The sequence below is a fragment of the Physeter macrocephalus genome, chromosome 10, assembly GCF_002837175.3.
Source record: "Physeter macrocephalus isolate SW-GA chromosome 10, ASM283717v5, whole genome shotgun sequence".
NCBI classification, from domain to species: domain Eukaryota; kingdom Metazoa; phylum Chordata; class Mammalia; order Artiodactyla; family Physeteridae; genus Physeter; species Physeter macrocephalus.
The window spans coordinates 83,097,549-83,120,847 of NC_041223.1; the positions used below are offsets into that span (position 1 = coordinate 83,097,549).

The 23,299-nt window shown below is 39.9% G+C and overlaps 1 protein-coding gene across 12 annotated transcripts in view; it reads right to left on the reverse strand.

Moving 5' to 3' along the window:
* LOC102992272 (translation initiation factor IF-2-like) overlaps nt 1–23,299 on the reverse strand; it is a 111,815-nt gene that overhangs the window by 40,119 nt on the left and 48,397 nt on the right. For 7 of the 12 annotated variants that reach the window (XR_008618414.1, XR_008618415.1, XR_008618413.1 and 4 more), the window contains exon 3: nt 529–642. The exons of 4 other annotated variants lie outside the window; for them this stretch is intronic. The gene's annotated coding sequence lies outside the window, so the exon portion shown is untranslated. Of the gene's footprint in view, nt 1–233; nt 312–528; nt 643–23,299 lie in introns of those variants that run through there. One more of the 12 variants, XR_008618412.1, reaches the window with a different exon arrangement.

Genomic DNA, 23,299 nt, shown 5'->3' on the forward strand with positions numbered 1-23,299 from the left:
AAGAGAAATGGAAATCAAACTTTTGCACATATACTCTGAAAATCTGTACTATTTCTCACTGCTGTTGGAGGGAGAGAATGATCACAGGACCACTTGGGTTTGAAGCACTAAATAGAACTAATTAAAGTTAGCACCTTATACCATTACCCAGGCCATAATGGAAAGAGACACTGTCATTTAGCCAAATTACTACTTTTTTAAAAAGAAATTAAAGAAAATATTTTAAAATGGGGGTGATGGTTGGTAATTCAAAGACAGAAAATTTAAACAAGAGAAATAGCACTGAAGAAGGCATCTTGTTCCAAGGGCAGCTGAAAGACAAACACATAACAGGATATGGCTGGAGGATAAACCGGGAGACATGGGTCTTGAGTAGTTTCCATGACTCACTGCTCAGCCACAGAAACCAGAGAGGGGCAGACAGATGCAAAAATGGACACAAGGAAAGTGAATATGCCTGGGAGGAGGGGGACAGAAAGAGTCAAGGACCAAGAGAGGGTGAAGGGGAGGGATGGCTCGGAGAGATACCTTTCCTGGCGAGACTTGTGGAAGACAGAGACTCAGAGACTGGTTTTGTTTGTGATCCCTTGCCAGCCACTGCTTGTTTACAATCCAGGGGTTAAGTCAGACATGACGGTGTACCTGCCAATGACAGGAAAGCCTTTTTTACAGTGTGTTTTGCTGTCCTAGGATTCAATCTTGTAGGAAAGACTCAGGCGTATGTTTAGAATCAATCATGCATGTGACAGCCAACCCCGTATTTCAGATCATCCCTGGGAACAAACGTTTCACTTGCTAAATTTGAGGCACAAAGAGATGCAAAGCAAATTGAGCGGAACAGAGTCACTTTATTGAAAAAAGTTTCTCTTTTCCTTTTCATCAGCATCAAAGCCTGAATCAACCCATCACCACAGTAACTGTGGAAATGACTGAAACAAAGTAAAGAGGTTACTGTCATTGAATCGCTATTCTCATAGCAATAGGAATAGATCGTGTACAACAGAGAGCAAAGAACAGAATGAATTATGCATAAACACAGCACATATTCCGAGAGAACTCGGAGTCCAGCTGATGCGTGTGCAGGCCTGCCAACAAAGATTCCCAGGAGTCAGGATATCAGAAGTGACAAATATTTTCACTTTGTTAAAACTGGCTAATCTGTGAGATGAAACTGTCCCTAAGTTAGAATGCTAATTTAGAGGAAATAGTCTAGGATGGCTTTATGCTACTGCCTGGTTATTATCACAAAAACAGCAAACTAATTTTAACAAGATACAGTTAAGTCCCCTACGTGTGAACCTTCAAGTTGCGAACTTTCAAAGATGTAAACATGCATTGGCGTGTCCAATCATGTAAGTTAGTTCATGTGTCTGGTGTACATTGTCACGTGCCTGCATCCTCTGCAAATAGTTGTGCTTTTGTGTACTTTACTGTACTGTACACTAGTACAGTATCTTTATTTCAAGCCCAGGATGTCCGGAAAGAAGTGTAAAAGCAGCAGTGATGCAGCTGGTACTGCTAAGAAGCACCAGGAATTGGAGGCCCACAGAAAGGACAAAGAGAGACAAGAGGAAGAAGAAGAAACTGAAGAACCAAAGTGATTCACAACGCAGGAAATGGCAGCGGATTTTCTTTATTTAAGGAGGCACTGTTAGTTTTTGAGGCACAGGACCCGAACATAGAACGGTACACGAAGGTTGCAGCAGCCGTTCAGAATGCAGTCCAGTGCTACTGTGTCATCTATGACGAGAAAAAAAGAGCTGCTACCCAGACATCACTGGATCATTTTTTCGAGAGGGTAGATAGAATTGAATACAGCAAGGAACCAGAACCTGTGCCATCCACGTCAGGCGTGAGTGAAATTGCAACTTGCCCTCCGTCTCCTATTGCTGACGATCCTTCAGCTCTACCATCGCCCCCCTCCTCTCCTCCTCAGTCAGTAGCTCTTCTTGCCTGTTCACTCGATGCCAGCCCCTGTATGCCAGCTGTTGTACTGTACTACTGTACTTTTCAAGGTACTGTAAGATTAAAAATGTTTATTTTTTGTTTGTTTTTTATGTATTACTTATGTGAAAAGCATTATAAACCTATTATAGTACAGTACTATGTAGCCGATTGTGCTAGTTTGGCACCTAGGCTAACTTTGTTGGACTTACGAACAAATTGGACTTATGAATGCGCTCTGGAAACAGAACTCGTTTGTATGTAGGGGACTTACTGTAATTTACATACTCCAATCAAGTGAACTCAAAAAAAAAAAAAAAAACTTCAGCTCTTGTGTGAATATTTTTCATTTGTCACAATAAGGTGTATAAGAAAGTCTTTATTCTGATAAAGTCGCTAGATATCATCAAAGGCAAAATTTATCTTGCTGGAAGCATGATAAGTAAACTTTATTGAGCATTTTTAAATTCCAGGCATGGTGATACGTGTTTTTATGTGTCTCACAACAACCCCAGGAAGAAGGCACTTTAATATCTCTAGTTACATATGGAAAATAATGAGGGCCCGAAAGGCTAAGGAACTTCCTAAGGGATGCAGCTAACACATGACAGTGCAGGCAGGTCCTGCACCCAGGCTTCCCCACCAGAGGCCGGGGTCTTGGTCACTTCTCTGCCCTGATGGGTTCTCTGCATGCCCGGACAAATAGCGGGTCACTCACCATGGCTGGCACAGTCAGGGTGGTCCCCATTCATTGCCATTGGTACCACCCAGGTTCTGTGCTTGGGGTTTCCCATTCGGGGTCACAAACATCGCTCATCTATTTGCTCAGGATGCTGGTTCCTGGATGGAAAGGTGATCTGCTCTGTCATCGACCACACTGAATTCCAGAGTCAATTTTGCTGATCTTACTGGCTGGACAGAGGTGCCCTGGGTCCCTCTCCAGCCTGTGGGCAGCCTTCCAGAGGCCTGTTCTTTGGTTGTGAATATTCATTGAAGCTGTTCTGGTTTCCTGATGGAATTAATCGTGGTACAGGGACTTCTTAGGGCTGTTCCATTCAAAGTCTAGACCGCAAAATAACAGAGCAGGGACACCTGGGAGCTTGCTGGAAAGGCAGCTTCTAGGTGCCCTCCCACCCCTCGACTCAATCTGTCAGTAGCTCTGGAATCTGCATTTTACCAAGATCCCCAGGGGAGTGGTAAGCACATGAAAATTGGAGAAACACCAGCTTTGGGGGCTTCCTCTGGCCATCAGTTTTCCTCCTATTCAGAAGATTCACAGCTCTGTGTCGGGAGATCTTCCAGGACCCCAGGCCCAGGGCAGCCACTCTCCACCCCAGTGAACCAGAGTTTCTCTGGCTAGAGAGAGTAGAGAACAGTGGTAGCCACACTTGAAAATGCCTCTTCGTCACAGAAGTGTAAACTGTATGTTTTTCTGGGAGTCCTAATTCTGCTCAGATTCCCAGCAAAATCAATGACACGGAAGCTTCCCCCTGGGATCAGACCCGTCACAGGTCTGTGTTACTTCTTGGCTCTAATGTGCTTCCTGCATAAAATAACTCAAAGCTTTGTAAACAATTTCACTTGTACTCTTTATTTTAGATTCCACATATAAGCAATATCATATGGTATTTGTCTTTCTCTGTCTGACTTACTTCACTTAATATGATCATCTCTAGGTCCATCCATGTTGCTGCAAATGGCATGATTTAGTTTCTATGGCTGAGTAATATTCCATTGTATATATGTACTACCTCATCTTTATCCATTCATCTGTCAATGGACTTATCTGCAAAGCAGGAACAGAGTCACAGATGTAGAAAACAAACATATGGTTACCAGGGGGTAAAGCAGGGGAGGGATAAATGGGAAGATTGGGATTGACATAAACACACTACTGTGTACAAAATAGATAACTAAGTAAGAACCTACTGTATAGCACAGGGAAGTCTACTCAATACTCTCTAATGACCTATATGGGAAAAGAATCTAAAAAAGAGTGGATATATGTATATGTACAACTGATACACTTTGCTGTACAGCAGAAACTAACACAACATTGTAAATCAACTATACGTCAATAAAAAATAAAAACGAATAAATTTTTAAAAATAAAATTAAAAAAAGGTCTCAAAGCTGAGCCTGAAAGACCACGTAGAATTCAGTTCAGTGTAAGAGGGTGGGAGCCCTGGCAGCCAACAGTGAGATTTCAGTGACAGATCTCCCACCCATCCTTTTGCTTTATTCCTCACTGCCTCAGGGATCACCTTTCCTGGATGTTTATTTAATATCCAAGAGATTAATTTTGACTAAGTGCCTAGTGCCAGAGTCTTATCCTGTCAAAAAGAATTTATTGTCTACTTAAAGGGATGCCTTGAGTGCATAGATTGCAGAAGGATAATACAAACTGAATCGCCAATTAATTGTATTACAAGCTAGATGCAAGCTCTATTGAAACAATCTGGTTGCCTTATTTATGAGGAAGCCCCAGCAAACAGCCCATGATAAAATAAGAAAACTAAACCTGAGTTTTAATTGTCCAGAACAAAGAAAATTGTTAGTGTAGATTTCCTTTAAAATTAATTTTCTTTCTATTTTTCATCTTGTACTAAAATTTTACCCCCATCCATCTCCACATCTCACTTTCTCCTGTCTATCTTCATATCTGCCACCCTACCCTTGAAGTTTTTACATCTCTCTCCCTGTGATCAAACAACTTATTTTAGATCTGGCCAGGGTCCCTTCAGAAGGTTTCAATCTGCACTCCAATCACCCAGAATTTAAATTCATTCTGCATCTTGGACAAAGCAAGAGTGAGAGACTTGTAGAGACAGACATGACATGATGTGAAGACAGATGCCAAACAAGTGTGGGTTAAGGAAAGACAGATGTTGAGAGAGGGCAAAATTCAAGTGGGAGGGAGGTGAACCAATAAATACGCGAGCAGCCAATAGGTGATCAAGGAGAATAAAGACCCTGTAAAAAGGACCACAGGGCTTTACAAGATCCAGATGAAAGACCCTCAACTAACCACAGTCTCGGTACCTGAAATTTAGCACTTATACTTACAGTCAACTTAATCATGTTATAAATTAAACAGCATAATTATTTCACTTGTGAAAGCACTTGACTATTCCGTCAGGTAGAATGGTCAAAGTCACTGTTATGTCAAAATTTGAATTTAATATGTTTTTATTTTCTAATATGCTATTAACACCAGCAAAATTATTGCATATACTGCATGTAGCTTTTCAAACAGCAAAAGTAAAGAAGTACTTTGGCAAATGGGGAGTATAGGATACGTGGTCCATATGTAGTTTTCAGAAGCATCTTCTTAACGGATGGTGGATCCAAACAGAAGCAGACCGTCCAGGGTTCAGTCGGCTCATTTGCTTAAAGGAATTTGCCATGGAAATCTCTATTTTTGGCCACCGTGGGTATCTAAGCTTTTCTGTTTACCTCATTTTTTGAAAATGAAAATATACAAACAAGCATAATTAATCTATTATTTAGGGATACTTACATATGTTGTAATAATATTCTTTAAAGGAAATAAATAATATTCTTTAAAGGAAATAAATAATATTCTTTAAAGGCATTTTATGGTAAACATAAAATTCAGGATGAAAATTACCTCCCAAAAAGGAAAAGCAGTGGAAGGTCACTAAGGAAAACCACAGTGACCTTGGTGATGTTCTTGTTCTTACACGGAGCGGTGAGTGTTTGTTGTACTACTAGCATCATACTTTATATGCTACATGTCTTCATATGCAGAGAATGTTACATAATAAAAATTTTAAAAATCATCCAAAAATTTTGTTTTGCTGCCAAATGAATCCATAGAATGCCAATTCAGAAACACCCCAGTTATGAAAATTCATGTTTGAACACTAATTATGTGAGGGATTAAAGAAGGCTCATGCCTTGAAATATTTTCCTAACTGAGTGGAAAGCAGAGAAGACATCACTCTGACAAAGAAATCAAGCAAAGCACACCCGGCCCTTCTGTGTCTTGGTTGTTCGTGAGTGTAAAAATGACAGTTTTGGTTTTTTCCAAGAATAATTCTAGCAATTTTTTCCCAGAGAAACTATAAGCTTTTCAGATAGATCGCATGGGTTTTCTTAAATACTATTCCAGCTATGTGTTTTGGTTGGAATAAATGCCCAGAAATGCCACGAGGGAGCTGAAGAACAAACTGAAATAAAGAATCTACTATAATTGTTTTTAAATCTTTTGCCTTTTAAAAACTAAGTTTATGAGAATAATCAGAAAGTAATAAAGACTTGTTGAAGAGCACATTAGGTGTCTTAGGAAGCAAGATCGGGAAGGAGGAGGTGAATGTTTACCTCCTTGAATGACCAAGTCCTCTGAGCGCAGGCTCACTGTTAAGTGCTGGGCAATGGCTCTTCTCAGACTCTGCTGATGAAGCAGAAGTAACTTTCATCAGTGTAGCAGATTACATGAAAATGGAAAAACTAGCTAAGAAAATGTAGGATACAACCAGTATTCCAATGGTCTTGACAAGCTACAATGGTGGACCAAATCCAACACAATATATTCAATAAGAGTCTACGTAAAGTCCAACACTTACATTTTAAATATGTAGTAAGAAAGTACATGTGAAAAGTTACCAAAAATGATTTTGATCTCTGTCTCCATTAATGGAATTAAAGTGTCCAAAGGAAATGGGGTGATCATTTCCTACTCTGAATGGGTCATTCGGAAATTTTGCATTCATTGCTGAGTGCTGCATCTTAATGTTGAAAAAAACAACCAGGGTAATGAGCTGCCTTGAACCAACCTCGTAAACAGAACAGTGGCTATCCAAACCAAAGATGAGAAGACAGGGAAGGGAAGGCCAAAGTTCAACCATGTGTATATTTACTACAGGGACTCTCTTGTGAGTGAGAGTTACATTTGCACATTTTTATCTTTGAGGGCGAGGACATGGCCAAAGAAAGGAAGAATTATCTGATACTTATCTTCCCTAGAGATAATTAAACTGGGGCAGAATGCTATCAAGGAGCCTCAAATATCTGACATGGGATTGTGTTAGATTGTTACTGAGTCCAAGCTCGCTCCGCTCACCACATGACAGGCCAATGAATCGCAGACGAGGTGTTGACGCAAGGAATACGACTTTATTCGGAAAGCCGGCAGACTGAGAAGATGGCAGACTAGTGTCTCCGATACACCATCTTATCGGGGTTTGGATGTCAGTTTCTTTTATCTCCTCCTCCCATCCCACAGAGAGTGGGGAGGAGATGAGGAAGTAAAGTAAAAGGGCCTTCAGTCTTGCAAATAATCACCTGGAATTATTTGGGGGAGGGGATGTGTTAGTTTCTTTTTCCTTGCAGCCATCCACAGGCGGGCAGGGTTCCCTGAGGCAGGGCATTAGGTGTGATTATAATAACAAAAGCAACAAAAAGCAAAGGCTAAAGTCAAAGAAACAGATGCAACATGGAGTCAACCTGTTACAAGATTAATTTTAAGATTGCTTCCAAATCTAAAGACTGTGTGTGTATGTGATTTTAAATTTATGTATTTTCCCAATTAATACAATTTTTCAAAGATTAAAAAAAATGTATTAGTACAATAAAATTTTGACTTAAACCATAGCATAAAGGCAGAACTAAAACCAGAATCAAGAGAGTCTAGAGGAACTGATGTTAAGAAAAAGATTAAACCGAAGAAAATTCAAACATGGTGACCAAGACAGCCCTCACGTTCCCCTCAGCTTGGAACTTTAGAGCAGGCGTCTTCCTGACTCTAAGCCTTGACCTCCTTTTCTGAGAGCATTTATTTTAGAAAACTTGTAGTCCTAAATTCTTTCTCTGCCCCTTTGAGATGTAAATCTCCTCCCAACCTCTCCCCAGGTTTACTACCTCAGAATGTAGGTAGTAAATGACCTGGGAGTCACCCCTTTGAAATGTACTCATTAAGAAAGAGCCCTGACTGATTTCCCATTCTCTGTGGGAGAATAGGAGCCTGACTTGATGGGCACCAATTAGCAAACGCAGATGCCATAGTCACAGAGACGAACACTTGCAAACTCAGGAATAACTCAATGTTACACACACCCCGATACTCAGTCTCCCCCCTAACATCTGCCAGTGCTTTTCTACCAGTTCACCTGGCACTTAAAAAACACTCCTATGATATCACTTATATGTGGAATCTGAAAAACAAAAAATACAAATGAACTTATTTACAAAACAGAAGTAGAGTCACAGATGTAGAATAAAACCTTAATGTTACCAGGGGATAAGGGGTAGGGGGATAAGTTAGGAGTGTGGGATTAACATATACACACTACTTTATATAAAACAGATAACCAACAAGGACCTACTGTATAGCAGAGAGAACTATACTCAATAATTTGTAATAACCTATAAAGGAAAAGAATCGGAAAAACAGTGGATACGGATATATATATATATACATATATATGTATAACTGAATGACTTTGCTGTACACCAGAAACTAATACAACATTGTAAATCAACCACTTCAACAAAAAAAAGAGAAAATGAGTGCCAAATATCTCAGTCTATATAAAAAAATTTTTTAAAAAAGAAAAAAACCTCCTGCCTTTTGTTTCAGCAGAAATTAGTTCAGACTGAGTGTCCGCCACGCTGAAATAGCATTGAATAAAATCTTCCTTGCCTGTTTCACTTGCTCCAGGACAAGTTTTGCTTTGACAATGTCAGCCAAGGTAAGACCCAAGAGTAGGAAGCCAGGAAAGAAACCAGGGGCTATGCAGGTACCATCATCCGGTGAACGTTTCCAAATGCCTATCCACCCACTGCCATGGCAAAGAATATAGTATTTATGGTCTCCCAGCACATATGGTGTGACCACAGATGACTTTAATGCAGGGTAGAAAATGAACAGTGGCTTGAGATCCTATCAAGTTCTCTGAGGGAATCATAAATTTCTATGATTGGCGCTGGAGACAAAAGGCCCAAGATGCATACATAAAACTCCAGCAAGAACAAGAACAAAGCAAAAAGCCTTTGACCCAGCTAACACTGGGGCAAGAGCCAATGACCAGGCGTAAGCAGGAGAAGGGTTGCTGAGTCGATGCGTGCAAAGAATGGGAGAGTCTGCCTCTCCTCGTGTCTTGGTTATTATGTGGTCGCCAAGGGCTGTACTTTCTCTCTCTCTCTGTCTCTCGCATAAAGAGGAGAGCCTATATTTTGCGCATTGGTCAGTCACTCCATCGCTTAGACAAGCACACATCTGCTCTGGACTGGGCTCTACAGGAGGTCACAGAAGTAGTCCAGGTCCTGGCCCGGCCCCCAGAAGGACATCCAACATCCAGCCCCCTGGCCGGTTCCAGCCACAGAAGCAAGGACTTCAGAGTCGGGAAGAAGATGCCGTGCCACCCTCCGCGGCTGTTCTTGTGTTCAAGTGCTCAGCAGCCTGGCTGCGCTACACGAGATGATGTAAATACCATGGAGAGGGAGAGCCGTCCCAGAGGGCCAGAGGAATCAGCGAGGTCAGCTGTGTGTGTTAATGATACAACAACAGCCAGTAATAGTACCGCATGTCACTGTACCCTTCTTATTATACTCCAATGAGGAAGATACTATTGCTATTCCCAGTTCTCTAAGGAAACTGAAGTTCCCACATTTAGTGAGGCTGACATTTAAACTAACGCTGATTCTAGAACCCATATTCTTATTAATGAATCCACTGGTTGTCAATTTTAGCTGAACATTAAAATCACCTGGAGTGCTATTTAAAATATCAATATCTAGGTCCCATCCCCAGAGATTCGGATTTAACTGGTTTGGCCTTAATTACTATTTAAAAAATTTTTAAATAAACCCTTCTGAAGGTGACTGCAACGCTGAGAACTGTGTCACTAAGCTATTCTGTTCCTCCTCCCGCCATTTCTGCGGTGGAAATAACAGCAGAAATCGATGCCAGCAGAGACAAAGCTGGCTTTTCACCACGTCCCCGCTCTAACCCACCTCAGAGAGTGGGAATCTGGCCTCCACACTCGCGGTTCACCCAGACTGCACCTGCTAAGGTCACCTGTTAACTCCTACCTGACACATCCACAGTTCTTTTAATGCTCATCTTCCTGCATCATTTGACACTGTGACTGGAGCATCGTGCTTGAAACTGGACCTCTTCCCCGTTTTGTAAAGCATGCTCTCTAACTGTCCTGCAGCCCCAGTCCCGTCTTGACCCTCTACCTTTCTCATTCGACGCCTTTGCGCCCTGCAGAGCTAGCTCACCAACCCCGCCCCCGACAGTATCAGCTACCCCCCAAGAAAAACAAACTCATCCTTCCTGTCTCCAGACGGTCTGTGTCCTGGGCCTCAGCTCCCTACGTCCAGCTGCATAACAAAAAATACAAATGAACTTATTTACAAAACAGAAGTAGAGTCACAGATGTAGAATAAAACCTTAATGTTACCAGGGGATAAGGGGTAGGGGGATAAGTTAGGAGTGTGGGATTAACATATACACACTACTTTATATAAAACAGATAACCAACAAGGACCTACTGTATAGCAGAGAGAACTATACTCAATAATTTGTAATAACCTATAAAGGAAAAGAATCGGAAAAACAGTGGATACGGATATATATATATATATATATATATACATATATATGTATAACTGAATGACTTTGCTGTACACCAGAAACTAATACAACATTGTAAATCAACCACTTCAACAAAAAAAAGAGAAAATGAGTGCCAAATATCTCAGTCTATATAAAAAAATTTTTTAAAAAAGAAAAAAACCTCCTGCCTTTTGTTTCAGCAGAAATTAGTTCAGACTGAGTGTCCGCCACGCTGAAATAGCATTGAATAAAATCTTCCTTGCCTGTTTCACTTGCTCCAGGACAAGTTTTGCTTTGACAATGTCAGCCAAGGTAAGACCCAAGAGTAGGAAGCCAGGAAAGAAACCAGGGGCTATGCAGGTACCATCATCCGGTGAACGTTTCCAAATGCCTATCCACCCACTGCCATGGCAAAGAATATAGTATTTATGGTCTCCCAGCACATATGGTGTGACCACAGATGACTTTAATGCAGGGTAGAAAATGAACAGTGGCTTGAGATCCTATCAAGTTCTCTGAGGGAATCATAAATTTCTATGATTGGCGCTGGAGACAAAAGGCCCAAGATGCATACATAAAACTCCAGCAAGAACAAGAACAAAGCAAAAAGCCTTTGACCCAGCTAACACTGGGGCAAGAGCCAATGACCAGGCGTAAGCAGGAGAAGGGTTGCTGAGTCGATGCGTGCAAAGAATGGGAGAGTCTGCCTCTCCTCGTGTCTTGGTTATTATGTGGTCGCCAAGGGCTGTACTTTCTCTCTCTCTCTGTCTCTCGCATAAAGAGAAGAACCTATATTTTGCGCATTGGTCAGTCACTCCATCGCTTAGACAACAACACATCTGCTCTGGACTGGGCTCTACAGGAGGTCACAGAAGTAGTCCAGGTCCTGGCCCGGCCCCCAGAAGGACATCCAACATCCAGCCCCCTGGCCGGTTCCAGCCACAGAAGCAAGGACTTCAGAGTCGGGAAGAAGATGCCGTGCCACCCTCCGCGGCTGTTCTTGTGTTCAAGTGCTCAGCAGCCTGGCTGCGCTACACGAGATGATGTAAATACCATGGAGAGGGAGAGCTGTCCCAGAGGGCCAGAGGAATCAGCGAGGTCAGCTGTGTGTGTTAATGATACAACAACAGCCAGTAATAGTACCGCATGTCACTGTACCCTTCTTATTATACTCCAATGAGGAAGATACTATTGCTATTCCCAGTTCTCTAGGGAAACTGAAGTTCCCACATTTAGTGAGGCTGACATTTAAACTAATGCTGATTCTAGAACCCATATTCTTATTAATGAATCCACTGGTTGTCAATTTTAGCTGAACATTAAAATCACCTGGAGTGCTATTTAAAATATCAATATCTAGGTCCCATCCCCAGAGATTCGGATTTAACTGGTTTGGCCTTAATTACTATTTAAAAAATTTTTAAATAAACCCTTCTGAAGGTGACTGCAACGCTGAGAACTGTGTCACTAAGCTATTCTGTTCCTCCTCCCGCCATTTCTGCGGTGGAAATAACAGCAGAAATCGATGCCAGCAGAGACAAAGCTGGCTTTTCACCACGTCCCCGCTCTAACCCACCTCAGAGAGTGGGAATCTGGCCTCCACACTCGCGGTTCACCCAGACTGCACCTGCTAAGGTCACCTGTTAACTCCTACCTGACACATCCACAGTTCTTTTAATGCTCATCTTCCTGCATCATTTGACACTGTGACTGGAGCATCGTGCTTGAAACTGGACCTCTTCCCCGTTTTGTAAAGCATGCTCTCTAACTGTCCTGCAGCCCCAGTCCCGTCTTGACCCTCTACCTTTCTCATTCGACGCCATTGCGCCCTGCAGAGCTAGCTCACCAACCCCGCCCCCGACAGTATCAGCTACCCCCCAAGAAAAACAAACTCATCCTTCCTGTCTCCAGACGGTCTGTGTCCTGGGCCTCAGTTCCATACGTCCAGCTGCATCTCCACATGCTTCATTGCAGACCCAGGATGCTGGACCGCTGGGGGGTTACCGCCCAGATGCCTGGGGTCTCTCATGTGGTGCAGGGCCTGTTGTGTGCCTTGTGCGGGGGGCTAGGTAGGCACTCACTCCTCAGCCCCGAGAGGGAGGTAAATCCATCATGCCTTCCAAGCACACCTCTTTAGATCAGAGGGCATTGTTCTGCTGATAGTGAGGAAAGCTTACCAAGAATAGCATTTTAATAGAATGTTAAGGGAACAGAAATCAAGAGAAGTGTATTCTGTCCGGTGTTTGCCTATTTCCAGGTACCAGGACTCAAGCCAAAGGAGAAATTGTTCAGACTCATGTTGATTTGCTATTTCTCAGATTTCTTTATCCTGACTCTTTGCACTGCTGGCTAGAACAAGTATACTCAGGTTTTCATCCTTTTTTTCACTTCAGATATTTAAGTAAAGAAATATAATTTGTCTCCCAGTTACTTAATTATACATAGTTGATGTATTTTTCTGTTTTTTTCTCATTTCTGAGATCACTTTTGTTAAAACACGCTGCCTCAATAAAGACAAATTGTTAGTTCTATGTCTCAGTGTTTGATAAAGTAATGTTCATGCATTTTACCCTGTAAGGTAATAATACTCTGAAGAAATCACTTTATTACTGGTTATTTTAAAATTGTATAGCATTATTCTGAACAGTTATGATACTGGCAATACTAGCGCTAACAGTTAAGCTATTTTCTTTAATGAACTATTTTATAATTTATAATGCCTATTACTATAGTGCCCATTTAAAATTTTTATCTCTAATACATGAGAACAGAAGAATATTATAGCATCCCATCCTTTATTTTACAAGAGTTACGATAGAGTAATAACTTAAAGGTACATACATTGAGCCCCTGGTTCAACAGTCAAAGTCCAAATTTATATGAGTTACGAGCCCACAGGTGCCTGCTCCATGTTAAGTGATATTTATCTGGGCAATGCTCCATTTCATTTGTAATAAAGTGCAAGTGCTATAAAGACAAAAATCCAATTAGGAGGTTTGCATGTGTAGTCATTGCACTGCTGAAGATATTAACTTTGTCAAATTAAAATAATCTCCCCCAGTATTACATCTTTAAATCAATTTCTGTTATAATTTCCTTTTGTTCTCAGTTAATATGCATACTGTGAATACTGGACACAAAAGCATTCCATAGATTCTCCCTTTCTGCTTCATGAATTTAACATAAAAAACATCATTTTCTCTGTGCTCCACGTAAGACTTGGGCAAACTTGCCCATGAACACAGAGATCTTCAGGATACTATAATTTTTCATTTCTCACTTCAAGCATATCTCTAAACTGAAAACTTTAGATAAGATGGTTTATAGTCTAACTTTCATAGGAAAATGTGAATCAAGAATTGGAACTTATTGCCTTTTTTAATACTAATCTTTTTTATAGATAATTGACAGGAAGAAAAAGTCAAGCAGTTTCCAGATACCACTCATGATATTCAGTTGGGTATGAAATAGATGAATTAAGGATGGATTTCACTTTCCTTCCAATATGGAACTAGGACCTACTCTGTAAAATAAAAATCCTTATGAGAAATGTGACTGGCTGGTGTATTTCTGAGTGATAGTTTTAGGGAGGAACAGGATTTACCTATTAAAGAGTAGCTTTGGTCAATCCCAGGAGTCAGGCATTTGACCGATGCCCACGTGGCCTTCCATGACAAAAAATTTGCACTGACCACCAGGGTGTCAGCCAGACACTTTTTCCTGCAGCCTGTGGACCCCAGACATGCAGATTGAGACAGGAATGCCCTGGCTGCCAGCATAAGTTCTCTTTGTTATCCAGCAGGAATACTCAGCCAAAATCGACAGTTTCTGACCTCCATCCCCCATCTCACATTTCCCCAGCAGGGCAAATTGCAGTTATTAACAGTGGAGAAATCTTAGTTTGATAGAGACTCCAAAAATTAAAAAGAAGAAAATAACTTAATCAGTGGGATCTTAAGGGTAGAGACCAGGAGTGTTGGTTTCTATGTGTGTAGGTTAGGATTTTGTAGTCACATGCCAAGAAAATGGGAAGTCGGAAGACAATCCTAGGGAGTTCCCTGGTGGTCCAGTGGTAGAGAGTCCACCTTTCAATGCAGGGGATGCTGGTTCGACCCCTGGTGGGGGAACTAGGATCCCACATGTGGGGAGGCAACTAAGCCCAGGCACCACAACTACCAAGCCACGTACAGCAAACTATGGAGCCCATGTGCCCTGGAGCCCACGCACCCTGGAGCCCAGGCGCCACAAGTAGAGAGAAGCCCACATGCCACAACTAAGACCAAATGCAGCCAATATATACATAAATATATAAAGTCAACATTTAAAAAACAAAAACAAAAAAAAAAGACTATCTTATAGCTCTAAGCTAAAGGAGTGAGATGCTCCTGGATTATGAAACTGAATTTCAGGGATTGCTAACATCTTAGTTTTCACTGAGGGAAAAGAGGTATCTGGTGGTCTCCATCAATTAAAAAAAAACACCAACGGGCTTCCCTGGTGGCGCAGTGGTTGAGAATCCGCCTGCCGATGCAGGGGACACGGGTTCGTGCCCCGGTCCGGGAAGACCCCACATGCCGCGGAGCGGCTGGGCCCGTGAGCCATGGCCGCTGAGCCTGCGCGTCCGGAGCCTGTGCTCCGCAAAGGGAGAGGTCACAACAGTGAGAGGCCCGCGTACAGCAAAAAAAAACAAAAAAAAAAACCCAGCAAAGTAAGCACTCTGGAACTAGGTCTCTGCAGAGAGAGACCGAGCTTCCATGCTAAGCCCCTCCCTGAGTGCTTCCTTCTGGAAGTCAGGAACCAGGTAGGTCCAGGTGTCTTGATGTTCTTTCCAGCACATCTCTTGTACAAGGGAGACAGCATGCTGCAGTGGCTAAGAGCATGGATGAACTTTGGAATCAGACAGCATGGATCCCTTTCATGGCACATACTAACCAGGTGACCTCAGGAAGTTTATCCAACTTTACTAATCGTAACTGTTTTCCAACTATAAAATGGAAATAGTAATGCCTAACTGTAAGAGCTGTTGACAGAACCAACTGGGATGTCTCGTGCAAAGGAAATATCACCATACTTACACTTAATAAATACTCAAATGGCTGCTAGAGTGCAAGCATTTTTATATTCTTTGATGATTTTTGTACTCTTTAGAAAGGGAGAGAAGAAATGAGTCCTTCTACCTGAATGTCCTGAGTTGTAGCTCCCTTTCCTCCAGTGCCAAGCATCTTTCTTGATTTATTTTTAATAACCAATTATACTATCTTGCAAGCTTGCAGATTTTTGTGAGTTGGCTTTCTTAATTTTTTCCCATTTCTGGTATATTTTCTGTGTAATGAATTCTGTGGTCAAGGACCTCAACTGTAAAAGGTTTTCTAATTCTTTCAGAAGAACTACTAGCTTCCTCCCCTGTGTTCCCACTAAGAGCAGGGTATTTACTTGACTGTGTTTGGTTGGTTGTCCGTCTCTCTCCCTTGATACACGGAAGCTCCTTGAGGGCAGAGACCGTGGCTACTTGTCCTTATTGAACTCAAGAGTGTGAAAAACAGCTTTAAAGTACACGCTTTGGGAAAACAAATACTGAGAATCATTCTGGCCAGCAATGTCATTTGGCATTTGAAGAGCCACTGGGGATGGAAAAGCACAGTCAGACATTCTGTGAGATTTTCTACCATAAATGCCACCGTGAAAAGTGACCAGGCATTTGGGAGCCCCCGAGAGCATCATATTTGAAGCTACTTGAAGCAGCAGCTTAGGAGTGCTCTTTTAGGACTCATATCTGTTCTTGATATTTTGTTGTTCAAAGACTATGCACAGCAGAATGTAAAATATCAGGAAACGGTCTTTTAATCCTTTGCGTTCTTACTTTTTTCTCTTAAAAAATAAGATAAAAGTATCTTTATTCTTTAAATACAATTAACTACTTAGGACATCAATGATAATGACAATATGTTCTTTGTTCCATTTATAAAATTCTCAAGACACAGATAAAAGTTAATTCAAAACTCAACTTTTATTTCTAAAATATAAGAAATATGAAAACTGAATAATCACGTGAGGTCAGTGCCATTAGTGATAGCAAGTTGAGTATTAATTCACACTTGCTGGGTGTGTAAAAAATATAGCAAACTTTATCTTTTGTAAAACTTGTTTTAAAAAAATTATTGGTGACCTTGCTACTCAATCTAATAAACACTTTGTTTACATAAATGGGATTTGGGGGGAAATGTTAAGAAAATAAAATACAATTAAGCAAATCAAATAACTATTTCAGGAAAGGTATATGTCATCTCTTCATGTTTAGAAATGAAAGATCACTACTCTCAAATGCAGCCTCTTACCAATACAAAAGCAACATAATCATACTAATAGAGCAGGTAAATAGTTGAAAAAGGAGAAGTTAGGGGAGCCACTGATTTCTCCATCTTATCCAACTACAACTTTTATACAAAACTTTAAACGAACCTACAAAGCACATTCCAGATTAAAATAAAAACTGAATTTTTACCAAAATGTATTCTACTATGACATAATAGAGGTGGAGCAAAATGTATCATTTGTCATTCTGAAGACTAATGACTTCCAAGTACATGAATGTTTAAATACATTTTAACAGAAATAAAATTTCTGAAAATTATCATAAAAATTTTACTGTATTTAGAATTACCTAACCAAGCCTCCTGTTAAAAACAAATAAATCAGTTGAAATATTTAGAGTGGAAATTTATACCCATTTCAGAGAAAATATCCTTACCTGCAATTCCTCAACCTGTGATTTCTTTCAAATTTATTGCAGGAAATTACATGCTTATCGGTCAAGTTTTTCTTCTTGAAAACAAAGACTGACTTTGGAAAATTTCGAAAAATTAATTATAAGTATTTCCATGGTATCTAAAATTCAACTATGAAGCTATATTACAAACTAGCTTATAATATAGTGCCTTCAACAACATTTCAAAAAGTATAACTTTATATTAAAAGTGGTATTTTGGCAACTTAAAAAGTCTTTATGAGAACAAGAACAATGAATAGAAAACAGTAACAAATATGGTAGACATTAATCCAAGGGTATCAAGAATCACTTTAAAAGTCAATGAACTAAATACAACAATTAAAAGGCAGAAATTGTCAGAGTGAATAAAAAAATAAAACTCATCAATATGTTGTCTACAAGAAACCAAATTTAAGTATAAAGACACATATAAATTAAAAGGAAAGAGATAGAGAAAGATATACCATGCAGACAGTAATCAAAAGAAAGTGAGAGTATCCATATTAATTTCAGGCAGAGCAGACTTCATAACAGGGAAAGTCATCAAGGGTAAAGAGAGCATTACATAATGATAAAGAGTGAATACTTCAAGAAAACGTAACAATCCTTTGTGTATATGCACTTAACAACAAAGCATCAAAATACATGAGGCAAAACTGCAAGGAGATAGATGAATCCACTGTTACAGTTGGAGACTTTTAACACTCCTCTCAGAAATGGATGGATTCAGGAGGCATAAAATCAGAAATAACATAGTTAACAGAACTATCAAGCAATCAGATAGTATAGACATCTCTAGATGACTTCATCCAACAGCAGAATACACATTCTTCTCAACCTCACATAGAATATTTATCAAGATAGACCACATTCTGGGCCACAAATCACACCTTACACACTTAAAAGAATGAAATTCTACAACATTTCAGACCACAGTAAATTAAGCTAGAAATCAATAACAGAAAGATAGCTGGAGAATCCCCAAATACTTAAAGAGTAAAAAACATACTTAAAAATAACACATGGTTCAAAGGAGAAATATCAAGAGAAATTTAAAAATATCTTTAACAAAATGAAAGTAAAAATCAACTTACCAAATTTGTTAGATGAAGTGAAGCATTTCCTTCAGAGGGAAATTTATAGCATTGAATACATGCAATAGGAAAAAAGAAAGACCTAAAATCAATAATCTAAGGTTCCACCTTAGGAAACTATAAAAAGAAGAAGAAATGAAATCCAAATTAAGTAAAAAAACAAACAAAAAATAGTGCAGAAATCAATGAAATTGAAAACAAAGAAATCATTACATAAAATGGACCACAAAAAAGCTAGTTTTTTGGAAAGAGCAATAAAATTGATAAGCCTATAGTCAGACTGAGAAAAAAGAAGACAGAAATCATTTATATCAGACGTGAAAGACGGAACAGCACTACAGATACCCTGAGCTTTAAAAAGATAACAAAGAGATGCTATGACCAACTCTATGCCCACAGATTTTACAACCTAGATGAAATGGACCAATTCCTTGAATGACACGATCTGCTAAAACACACAAGAAGAAACAGACAACCTGAATATACCTATTAAAGAAATTGGATCAATAATTAATAATCTTCTGAAACAGAAAGCACCAGGCCAAGAAGGGTTGAATGCTACTGCTGAATTCTACTAAACATTTCAGGAAGAAATTATACCAATTTTCTTCAATCTCTTCCAGAAGATAGAAGCAGAGGGAATACTTCTTAACTCATTTTGTAAAACCAGCATTACCCTAATACCAAAAGCAGGTAAAGACGTTGTAAGTAAAGAAAACTACAGACAAATCTCTCTCATGAACATAGATGTAAAAACTTCAACAAAATATTAGAAAATAAAATCCAACAATGTATTAAAAAACTGATACACCACATAAAAGTGAGATTTATTCCAGGTATGCAAGGCTGGTTCAACATTCAAAAATCAGTTAATGTAACATGTAACATCAACAGGCTAAAGAAGAAAAATTACATCGTCATATTAATAGATGCAGAAAAAAACATTTGACAGAATCCAACACCCACCCATGATAAAAAAGTCTCAGCAAATTAGGAATAGGGAGGAACCTCCTCAGCTTGATAAAGAATATCTACAAAAAACCTACAGCTAACGTTATACTTATGGCGAGAAACCCAAAGCTTCCTCACTAAGGTCAGGAACATAGAAAGGATGTCCTCTCTCACCACTGCTTTTCAACATCATACTGAAAGTCCTAGCTAATATAGTAGGACAAGAAAAGGAAATAAAAAGTACATAGATTGGGAAGGAAGAAATAAAACACTTTTTAAAAAAATGCAGATGGTATAACCATCCATGTAGAACATCTGAAAGACCTCAAGGACAACAACAAAATCATGGAACTAATAAGCAATTATAGCAAGGTGGCAAGATACAAAGCGAATATACAAAAGTCAATCACTTTCCTATCTACCAGTAATGAACAAATGGAATTTGAAATTAAAAACACATTGCTATTTATATTAGCACTCAAAAAAATACTGAGGTATATTTCTAATATATACAAGATCTATGTGAGGCAAACTACAAGGCTCAGAAGAAAGATGTCCAGGAAGAACTAAATAAATGGAGAGATACTCCATGTTCAGGGATAGAAAGCAAATGTTGTCAAGATGTCAGTTCTTACCATCTTGATCTGTAGATGCACCAGAATCCCAGTCAAAATTCCAACAAGTTATTTTGTGGATATTGACAAACTGATTCTAAAGTTTATATGGAGAGTCAAAAGACAAACAATTGCCAACTCAGTACTGAAGGAGAAGAATCAGAGAACTGACACTACCCAACTTGAAGACTTACTATAAAGCTACAAAGATCATTAGCAAAAGAATAGACAAACAGATCAATGGAACAGAATGTAAAGCCCAGAAGTAGACTACCATAAATATAGTCAACTGATCTTTGACAAAGGAGCAAGGATGGTCTTTTCAACAAATGTATGCTGGAACAGCTGGACAACCACATGCAAAAAAAAAAACAAAAACAAAACAGAATCTAGACACAGACCTTACATCTTTCACAAAAATTAACTCAAAATGGATAATAGGGCTTCCCCGGTGGCGCAGTGGTAGAGAATCCACCTGCCGATGCAGGGGACACGGGTTTGTGCCCCGGTCCGGGAAGATCCCACATGCCGCGGAGCGGCTGCGCCTGTGAGCCATGGCCGCTGAGCCTGCGCGTCTGTAGCCTGTGCTCTGCAACGGGAGAGGCCACAACAGTGAGAGGCCCACGTACAGCCAAAAAAAAAAAAAAAAAAAAAAAAGGATAATAAATCTAAATTTAAAATATAAAAATTTAAAACTCCTAGAAGATAATATAAAAGAAAATTGAGGTGACCTTGAGTATGGCAATGAGTTTTTACAGATAGAACACCAAACGCACAAGCCATGAGAGAAGAAACTGGTAAGTTAAACTTCATTAAAATTCAAACCAAAAAAAACCACACAAGACATTTTTCAGTAAGTGACTGGATAAATAAACTGTGGTACATGTAGACAATGAAATATTACTTAGCGCTAAAAAGTAATGAGTTATCAAGCCAAGAAAAGACACAGGGGAAACCTCAATGCATGTATTAAGTGAAAGAAATCAATCTGAAAAGACTACATTCTGTAGGATTCTAACTTTATAACATTCTGGAAAAGGCAAAACGATGGAGACAGCAAAAGGATTAGTGGTTGTGGAGGGATAAATGGGGGGAGAGAGGAATGAACAGGTAGAGTACAGAGGAATTTTAGGCAGTGAAACAATTCTGTATGACAGTGGATACATGTCATTATACATTTGTCAAAACCCATAGAATGCACACCCCGAAGAGTGAATCTAATATATACTATAAACTTTGGGTGATAATGAGGTGCCAGTGTAGGTTCATCAATTGTGACAAGGGTACCACTGTGGTTCAGGATGTTGACAGTGGGGGGCAGAGGGTATAAGGGAACTCTATGTACTTTCTGTTCATTTTGCTTTACCCTAAAACTGGACTAAAACACGAAGTTTATTAATTCAAAAAAATCTTTAAGTAACAATACCACTTATTCTCTGTAGACTAGTACTTAAGAATTGGAAATGTTATCAAAACAACTGTGGCAAAATTGAAAATAATGACTTTATTATATGTATACAAAATTGCTACTTACATAAGATGTGAAAATTTTTTGTTCATGTTTCTCTTCCTCTAAATAATGTGCAGATTTTGTTATTCATGGACCATTGATAACTGTAAAATTGCTCTCTAGAGCTGCATATCTCACACTTATTTGATCCCAAAACTATTTTTAAATTATGATGTATTGTCAGAACCCCAACAGGAATTCATTAATCTGTGAGCATTTCATATGCCTTCAGCACTGAAAATGTCACCATCATGTGGTAAAGGTCCAAGACTGGAAGGTGCCGCACAAGCAGAAATTCAAGGTTGGTCTTCCAGTACCAGGAATATGTGGATGCTGCCTCTGCTTTAACACACTGGTCAAACGGCCTGTGTCAGGTGCTTTCTTTTTGACTTCTTAATACTCTTGTGAATTTTTCTTAGATTCCAGAATAATGATAAAACAAATATATAAATATTTTAAACTTTTTCTAACATTTAAAAAAATGCAGCTAACACTAGCCCCAGGAAGACTGCAGTCCTGCAGCTTGCCATACCAGGACCCAGCCCACTGACCAGCAGGCTGGGACCAGCCACAGGAATGCCTGGGCCCCAGCCCTGCCCACCAGTGGACCAACACCACCTTTGGGACACCCCAGACCTGGCAGCCAGCCATGTCAGGAACTGGCCCAATCCACCAGCAGGCTGACATTAGATCCATGACCCCCAGCCCACAAATCACCCACTCCAGAAACTGGCTCTGCCCACCAGTGGGCCAGCACTAGTCCTGGGACCCCCTGGTTTCCCACAGCTAGCATCTTCATGACCCGGCCCCTCCCACCAGTGGCCAGCAGCCTCCTCACAAGGCAGGGCCTGGCAACCAACTGGATTGGGGGACAGCCACACCTACCAGACCACCCACATAGTCAGCCCACCACACAGAAGGACCCACAGCTCACATAGGGGGCACCCCTGGAGCATATAGCTCTGGTGACCAGAGGGGAGTGCATTGCTGGGACATATAGGATGTCTCCTACATAAGGCCACTTCACCAAGGTAACCAAACTACCAGATACATAGAAATAAAAATTAGACAACAGAGGAATACATTCAAAACTAAAGAATAAGATAAAACCCCAGAAGAACTAAATGTAGTGGATCTACCCAACAGAGAGTTCAAAGTAATGATCATAAAGATGTTCAAAGAACTTGGGAGAAGAATGGAGGAATAGAGTGAGAAGTTATAAGTCTTCAACAAAGAGTTAGAAAATATTAAAAAAAACCAACCAAGCAGAGATGAAGAATACAATAACTGAAATGAAAAATACACTAGAAAGAACCAACAGTAAACTAAATGATATTGAGGAACAGATCAGTGAGCTGGAAGACAGAATAGTGGAAATCACTACTGAAGACCAGAAAAGAGAAAAAAGAATGAAAAAAAAATGAGGACTGTTTAAGACACCTCTGGGACAACACCAAGCACACTGATATTCACATTATAGGGCGTCCCAGAAGGAAAAGAGAGAGAGAAAGGGGTAGAGAACATACTTGAAGACATAACAGCTGAAAACTTCCTTAACCTGGAAGAGGAAACAGTCACCTAAGTCCAGGAAGCACAGAGAATCCCAAACAGGATCAACCCAAAGAGGATCACACTAAGACATATTATAATAAACATGGCAAAAATTAATGATAAAGGGAGAATATTAAAAGCAGCAAGGGAAAAGTAACACAGTATGTACAAAGGGAACTTCCATAAGGTTATCAACTGAATTTTCAGCAGAAACCCTGCAGGCCAAAAGGGAGTGGCATGATATATTGATATTTAAAGTGATGAAAGGAAAAACCTACAACCAAG